Raw genomic sequence first — 8797 nt, forward strand, 5'->3', positions numbered from 1 at the left:
AAATTTAGTACACATAGGAGTTTCGATATATAATAGGTATCCATACGTATCACAATGTCGGAGACAAATAAAAACGAATTAAAAAATGGTAACTTGATGAATAATTGGAACAGCAATGGTTATATAGAATATAAGGCGTTTGAGTGACCTTAGGTTTCCAAAACTGACTTCCAAATTGTTACTTTTCGCGTTTTTCATTTTCATCTTTTTCAGAGAAAACGAAACCTGAAATCATCTTGTAAAAAATCACTCAAAAGTGATTTATAGCATTTGGGTTTTAAATAAGGCTCATATTTCGAAATAAATGGGTATGCTTTAAGTCCTTGAATTTCATACTACTAATTATAAGTTGCTTTATTTTATTATGTGGCGATGTCAAACTAAATCGAGGGCCCAATATTCAGAAAATTCGAACATTCAAAAGTTACTAAAAATTATTTGCTAACTTGAGGTTGTATCCTAAACTTTTATATATGAAAATGCGGAATGTCAATAACAAAACCGAGGATACCTCAAATCATTTACAGCAACAAGACAGCCAAACCTGCCTAATAATTTTTGAAACGTGGAGTGATGTCCTTGAGTGAACAATACATTGAGTGATTTAAACTCAATTAGTAGAAGCGTTTTCGAATCGTTGTGGGTTGAAATACTTGAACCATTTAGAGAAAAAGTTCCCATAACGGTTTTATTTTGTTCGAACAAAGACCTGGGAGAATTTTCACTGGATGAATTGAAATCAGAAATTTCAGGGAGATAATCACTGACAGACATTATTTTGTTCGGAGACTATAACCTAAATTTTTTTTCAGCAGAATGAGAAATGGATTTTAACAGAGTGCGCTTCAAATAATGGGTAGACATTGTCAACAAAATTTAGCCATCTTGGATAATTATAAACTGTGAAATTTTTAATTGATCATTGCTTAACCACAAAAAATCAAATTTTCGATGCAATAAGATTAGAACAGTCGTTTGGTAATGACCATATTTGTCAGTTGTTTGTTTCATCTTTGAATTTTGATAACGAAAAAACGGATAGCGCAATACTTTTACAGAGATTCCACCAAGAGCTCTACTGAATAAAAAAGAATTAGCTCAATAGATTGGAGAGCAATGTATCAACAAAAAGATGCAAATTCCATATTTCAAATGTTTTTAGATTTGTTTGGAAATGTGTTGAATAATTTAGCTCCGATAACAATTGAAGAGCATATGAACAGTTCAATAAAAGGTAGATAGTTAAAAAAAATTCTGAAACTTATTAACAAAAAACATCAACTCTCTGTTATTTGGAAGGAGAAGGTAGATTACAGTACATACAGAATAATCAAAAACAACACTAGTCGACAATTAAGAAAAGCAAATAATGGAAATACAAAGAGAATGTTTGAGAGTCTTCCTGATTTAAAAGAGCAATGGACATTTATAATCACAAGACTCAAACAAAACGTAAAACATAACGTTTATCAAATTCGGAGCAATAGTATCAATTTAAAAGGAAAAAAAAAACAGTTGGCTAGCACTTTGAATAATTGTTTCTCCAGGTTAGGTGTTCACAATGGCTTAAAAAGAAAAAAATGAGTTAGCAAACTTTCTGTTTGAGAAAGATTTTTCCATTCGAGTTCATAACGAGAAAAGAGTTGTATGATGCTATAGACACACTACCACATCACGGAGCACTGGGTCTTGGGTTCCTCCTAGCATGTTCTGTCAAATGTAGTAAAATGTCTATTGGAACACATTTACAGTTTGCAATTGGGGAATGTATTTCGAACAATGTTATATCGGATGTCCCTAATAAAGCATATGTAAATCCAATTTACAAAAAGTGATCCAGTAGAAGCAACGATTTACAGGCCAAACTTAGTGCCACTAAATCGTTCTAAAATATTTGAAAGGTTTCTACTCCAACAAAAGTTAGAACATGTTAAAGAGCATAAGATAATAAATAGTATTTAATTCGGATTTCTTAAAAAGAAGTCTTCGAATGACAGTGTCACTTTTTAAACAGAATCTATGAAGAATCTTGTACAGCAAAATGAAACTTTTATTGGTGTTTTTTTCAGATTTAGCGGAAGCGCTTAACTCAACTTCTCACCAAATCTATATTGAAAAATTTGCAAATTACGAGTTTGGAACGGCATATGAAACTATGCTGAAATCTTTTCTATCTAACAGAAAACAATGTGTTAAAAACGGAAGCATTTTCACAGACTAGACAACAATTATGCAAGAAGTTCCTCAAGGAACAGTCCTCACGACACTGTTTTTTGTACTGTATATTAACGATTTCTCAAAAAAACGGAACGCGAAGAAGTTTTTACGTTTTTCAGATGATACATAAATAACTATTTGCTCGAGAACAATTTAATATCTTCATACAAAAATCCTGCAGCATTTTTCAAAAAAACGGATAAACTTATGAATCAAATTTTTCTCCAATCTCTGCAAGCCTCATCACTTTCGAGAATTAAGAGACAATTAAATTGGCATACAAATGTTTGCCATGTACGTAAAAAGGTTGACAGCGCCGATCAATAGTCAGAAATTTATCGAGAAAGTGAGACAACTTGTTAGAATAAATCCGGAAACAGACAAAAAACAAGTTTAAGGAGAAATGATCATTCTTCTCAGGTGTATGTTTCATTTTTTTTCAAATTTTGATAACAAAAAATGGATAGAGCAATGCCTCTACAGAGACATCAAAAATTTTTCAAGAATTCTATTGAATAAAAGAATTACCTCAACATATTGGAGAGCACTGTATCAACGAAAAGATGCAAATTCAACATTTCAAAATATTTCAGATTTGTTTGAAAATGTGTTGAATATTTTAGCTTCTATGAAATCTGGAGAGCCAATGAACATTCTAAACAAAAAAGTGGATATCTAAAGAACTATTGAAGTTTTTTAACAAAAAACTATGACTCTCTGTTATTTGGAAAGAGAAGGTAGATTTTTCTGCTGACTGTACGCACAGAAAATTCAGAAACGCCACTAGATGACAATTAAGAAAAGCAAATAATGGGTATACAAAGAAAACGTTGGCGAGTGTTCTTGATTTAAAACAGCAATGGACATTTATAAACACAAAAATCGAACAAAAGATAAACCATAGTATTTCCCAAATTCGGAAAAACAATATCATTTTAAAATATAAAAAAAACAGTTGGCTAACTCGTTGATTAATTGTTTCTCCTGGTTATGTGTGTACGAAGGGTTAAAGGAAAAGACTGAGTTACCTAATTTTGTGTTTGAGAAAGAATTTATGTCGTTCAGGTTTATAACGAGAAAAGAGTTGTATGTGTAACAGACAAATTACCAGAGAGCAGAGCATTGGGTACTGGATTTTTCTCAACATGCACATTCAATTGTCTTTTAATGTCTATTGGAACACGTTTACAGTTTGCAATTAGCGGATGTGCTTCGAAGAATATTTTTCCAGATGTCCCTAATACCGTTTTTAATATTATAAACTAAAGAGCTTCATGTTGAATGTAGAAAGAAATAAATAGAACTTAAATGTAATTCAATGTAAATAGACTTTGAAAAGAAAACGAACATCTTTAAAAGTGTCTCATTCTTAAAACGGACCAGAAGCATCTGAAAATTGGGTCTCAAAGTCTGAAAATTGGGAATATTGCTTCAAATGGTACAATATTCAGTTCATATATGCGGAGAAACCAGCAGGCTGCAAATTTTGGAATTAGACATTGATAAAACTTCTTTGTAAATGCCTGAATGTTCCCTTCGCTTGTTTATTTTTAATAGCCGCACAGCGATAGCTGTGGCTATTATTGGCCGTCTCTTGGTTTTTTACAATTCAAAGAATTTGAATTGTATTGGGGCGCTGTCTTTTTTTTTAAGATCTGTTCACACATTTTCATGATTTTTGAAGTCAAATTGGAGTGGTGATTTTGGTCACGCCGAAACAGGAAGTGGAGCGAAAAAGCGAGTGGTTTTGCGGCGTGAATTTTTTTCGCTCTAATTTTGAAGTAGAGTGAGAAAACGGCGTTTGAACAAAAATTCGCTTTCTCGCTAGTGGTTTTTTGTTCACATGCGGCAATTTCAGTTTGGTTTTTACTTTTTTTTCGGTTTTTTGGATCGGATTTTTTTCTAAATGGTTTTCTCAATCCATTCATAGTTCATTCCAGGTCTAGTTTTTTTTGTTTAGTCAATGAAAATTCTTTGAATTGTACGTCAGGACTTGTCCTGCTATGTTTTTTTATTTTGTCGTCATGATTTTTGTTACGACCATAGTAGTAGTAGTAGTAGTAGTAGTAAAGGCTTTAGGATTTAAACATAAATCCAAGGGTTTGTTGGGCCCACGTGAGTTCAGTCCAAAGGTAGTTTTAGTTTAGTCTAGTTTTTTCCAGTTATTGCAGTGGTCACATTTGCAAACAATTCGCCAAGTGCATTTGTCCCTCTTGTCATATTTTCTCAGAAAGTAGTCCCAGTAGATTTTGGAGATGGTGTCTTTATTGAGATATTTTCAATAATATTGAGATTTTATTGAGACATATGACGTCACAGCCACTTTTTGTTCATTCGTTCATGCAATTTCAACTGAATTGCATGTGTGACGTCATTTTTCGCTCTTAGTGGAGCGAGTTTTTTGTTCATGAGCGTGATTAAATTTTTGGTCACACTTGACTTACCTCACTCTCAAAAATGACTTCCTCACTTTGAAATTGACTTTAATTTACTTTAATTCAAAGAGATAAGGTCAAATGGGTGTGTGTCACTCTAAATGAAGGTTATTTGAGATCAGCTAATAGAGGCAGCAATAAGTTATAAAGATTTTTAATCAAAATATAACAGATCAGCCTTCAATGAAAAGAGGAGTTTTTTTGGTCTGTCTTTTTTTTCACTGTTTTTCTTAGACTGCCGATCTACGAATCTATTGCGGCTATGTTCTGGCAATCTGCCAGCTATGTTTTCTCATTTTCGAAAAAGCAAAGGGATCGAAACTACCATTCTCTTTTAACGCTATTCGCTATTCAAACTCTTTCAACAACAAAAAAGCTATTTTCTCCGCTTGCTGTATTGTTGTTTACATTCTATTTTACTACAACTCGACCGATTTAGATCGCCATAACTGCTCTGCGACTCGTAAGAAAGGACAACACACGAATGCGAACCAATTTCAGATGGTAAAAGATTCGTTATTGCTACAACAGGTGACTTTATCTAGCTGAGTATTAGACGTGTGTCATTAGAAAATTGGTCTCTAAAGTAATATGTGTAAATGAGTATTGTTTTAAATAATTTATTAGTTTAAGCAGCAATTTTAATATTTTTTTGAAATTTAACAAATTTGGTTTTAAGAATTACTCACCACGCATGAATTATTTCACTCACTCGTGTCCCAAATGATCCAAATCAAATTTTCTCTTTCCTTTTTGCATGTTGCTCTTGTTTAATTTATCAGAATTTTCAATTATTCCGACCCCACTTTTAGCTGAAATTATATTTTAGCTGAAATATGCTAAACCTATTTTTGTCCAGTCGATTAGGTCCGATCGATGTTTATCGTAGAGCGTTGTAAGTGATATCACTAGAAATGCTGTAAAGCTTGGAAGATATAATCAAAGCATTTTTTAAATATCTTACGAGGAGTTATTGAGGTTTAAAGTTTTGCGAACATCTGATATTAAACTAATTTCTATTGCGTTATTGACATTTTTCGGTCAATTTTTGTTAATATTATTCCTATTTTCCATTGTTACTATTTTGACCATATCAGTTAGTAGATGGGAAGCGATAACCAGGCTATTGTTGGTGTCATCGTGGTGTTTTGAATAAAGTTTTGTTTTTTGATGTGTTGTTACTGAGTTTCATTACTGATAGGGTTTCAGTGAATTTACATTGGAATTTGTAATAGTGAATTTTGAGTTTTGAATGCTTTGTTTCTAGCCCTCTAATCTCATTAATTAATAATGTCTTTCTATGTAAATAATGAAGCATATGTGACGCTAATTTTTCTTCTCAGTTGATAGCAAGTGGTAGATATGATATGTATTTGACACTATTTAATATCGCATAGCTGCAAAATTTTTGAGATTTAACAATATATGTTTTTATACCGTCTTATCAATTAAGCTGATTGTTGTCCGAGTGCTTTTCGAAGGAGGCAGAATTGGAACTTCTGAATATGTTCGGTTAATTGCTAATGGGTTTTAAACTTAGATTTCCGAAAATTATTTGCCTCTATCTCATTAGGAAGAAGTACTGGCTATTTCTTACAGACGAACATTTGAATATTTTTTTTATCTGTTTCAGTCGTTTTTTAATTTGACTTCTGCTTAGTGAATAGTAAATTTTTTATTGATTTGCCATCAATTGTTTTGTTGGCTATTGTAAACAAGTCAGATCAGCTTTTTGATGAAGCATAATTCAGTTTAGTTAGTGTTTGTTCCAATTTGTAGTTGTTTTGTGACCGAAAATCCGTATATTCTCTAACATTCTTTAATTTTTCTGAATCTCGCCTAAATTTGCTGCTATTCTCTTGCATTTGGTGCTGTTGTGGTCTCTTTATCACTTAGTGGAAGTGTGATTTGATTCTTGCAGTTTTCTATCATTAATTAGTAGAAAGCGGCTGATAATTTCAACCTACCATAACGTATTTTCATGAATACGTTTTCGTTTAATTGCCTTTTTTTGTCCTGGTTTCCAAAATGCGTTTTTTGTCTTTTTACAAGATTTTATTTGTTTTAAAAACTTTGTCAAAAATGTTGCAGAAAATTGCAGATGTACTTGTATTTAAAAGACTTGAAAACCAATTTATTGTACTCATAAATTACCTTGGGATTGTCTAGTTTGGGTGTCCTCTAATAAAAATTGATTTTCGTTTACTTTATCTAGTTAGACTAACAAGAAAGCGCTGAGGTCATTCTATTGACTTCTGTGGACTTATAAATCTAAATTCCGGATTTAAAATCCAAGCGAAGTTCAATAGAGGCCACTCAAGCTATTTAATGAAGTTCTAACTTAAACTACATAACTGTTGACAATTTATGATTTTGAAAATGGCAAACTCTTTCAACAACAAAAAAGCTATTTTCTCCGCATGCTGTATTGTTGTTTACATTCTATTTTACTACAACTCGACCGATTTAGATCGCCATAACTGCTCTGCGACTCGTAAGAAAGGACATCACACCAATGCGAACCATTTTCAGATGGTGAAATATTCGTTATTGCTACAACAGGTGATTTTATCTAGCTGAGTATTAGACGTGTGTCATTAGAAAATTGGTCTCTAAAGTAATATTTGTAAATGAGTATTGTTTTAAATAATTCATTAGTTTAAGCGGCAATTTTAATTTTTTTTTTGAAATTTAACAAATTTGGTTTTAAGAATTACTCACCACGCATGAATTATTTCACTCTCTCGTGTCCCAAATGATCCAAATCAATTTTTCTCTTTCCTTTTTGCATGTTGCTCTTGTTTAATTTATCAGAATTTTCAATTATTCCGACCCCACTTTTAGCTGAAATTATATTTTAGCTGAAATATGCTAAACCTATTTTTGTCCAGTCGATTAGGTCCGATCGATGTTTATCGTAGAGTGTTGTAAGTGATATCACTAGAAATGCTGTAAAGCTTGGAATATATAATCAAAGCATATTTTAAATATCTTACGAGGAGTTATTGAGGTTTAAAGTTTTGCGAACATCTGATATTAAACTAATTTCTATTGCGTTATTGACATTTTTCGGTCAATTTTTGTTAATATTATTCCTATTTTCCATTGTTACTATTTTGACCATATCAGTTAGTAGATGGGAAGCGATAACCAGGCTATTGTTGGTGTCATCGTGGTGTTTTGAATAAAGTTTTGTTTTTTGATGTGTTGTTACTGAGTTTCATTACTGATAGGGTTTCAGTGAATTTACATTGGAATTTGTAATAGTGAATTTTGAGTTTTGAATGCTTTGTTTCTAGCCCTCTAATCTCATTAATTAATAATGTCTTTCTATGTAAATAATGAAGCATATGTGACGCTAATTTTTCTTCTCAGTTGATAGCAAGTGGTAGATATGATATGTATTTGACACTATTTAATATCGCATAGCTGCAAAATCTTTGAGATTTAACAATATATGTTTTTATACCGTCTTATCAATTAAGCTGATTGTTGTCCGAGTGCTTTTCTAAGGAGGCAGAATTGGAACTTCTGAATATGTTCGGTTAATTGCTAATGGGTTTTAAACTTAGATTTCCGAAAATTATTTGCCTCTATCTCATTTGGAAGAAGTACTGGCTATTTCTTACAGACGAACATTTGAATATTTTTTTTATCTGTTTCAGTCGTTTTTTAATTTGACTTCTGCTTAGTGAATAGTAAATTTTTTATTGATTTGCCATCAATTGTTTTGTTGGCTATTGTAAACAAGTCAGGTCAGCTTTTTGATGAAGCATAATTCAGTTTAGTTAGTGTTTGTTCCAATTTGTAGTTGTTTTGTGACCGAAAATCCGTATATTTTCTAACATTCTTTAATTTTTCTGAATCTCGCCTAAATTTGCTGCTATTCTCTTGCATTTGGTGCTGTTGTGGTCTCTTTGTCACTTAGTGGAAGTGTGATTTGATGCTTGCAGTTTTCTATCATTAATTGGTAGAAAGCGGCTGATAATTTCAACCTATCATATCATATTTTCATGAAAACGTTTTCGTTTAATTGCTTTTTTGTCCTGGTTTCCAAAATGCGTTTTTTGTCTTTTTACAAGATTTTATTTGTTTTAAAAACTTTGTCAAAAATATTGCAGAAAATTGCAGATGTACTTGTCACA

This window comes from Convolutriloba macropyga, chromosome 1 (genome assembly GCF_964194025.1).
Source record: "Convolutriloba macropyga chromosome 1, txConMacr16.3, whole genome shotgun sequence".
In the NCBI taxonomy this organism is placed as follows: domain Eukaryota; kingdom Metazoa; phylum Xenacoelomorpha; order Acoela; family Convolutidae; genus Convolutriloba; species Convolutriloba macropyga.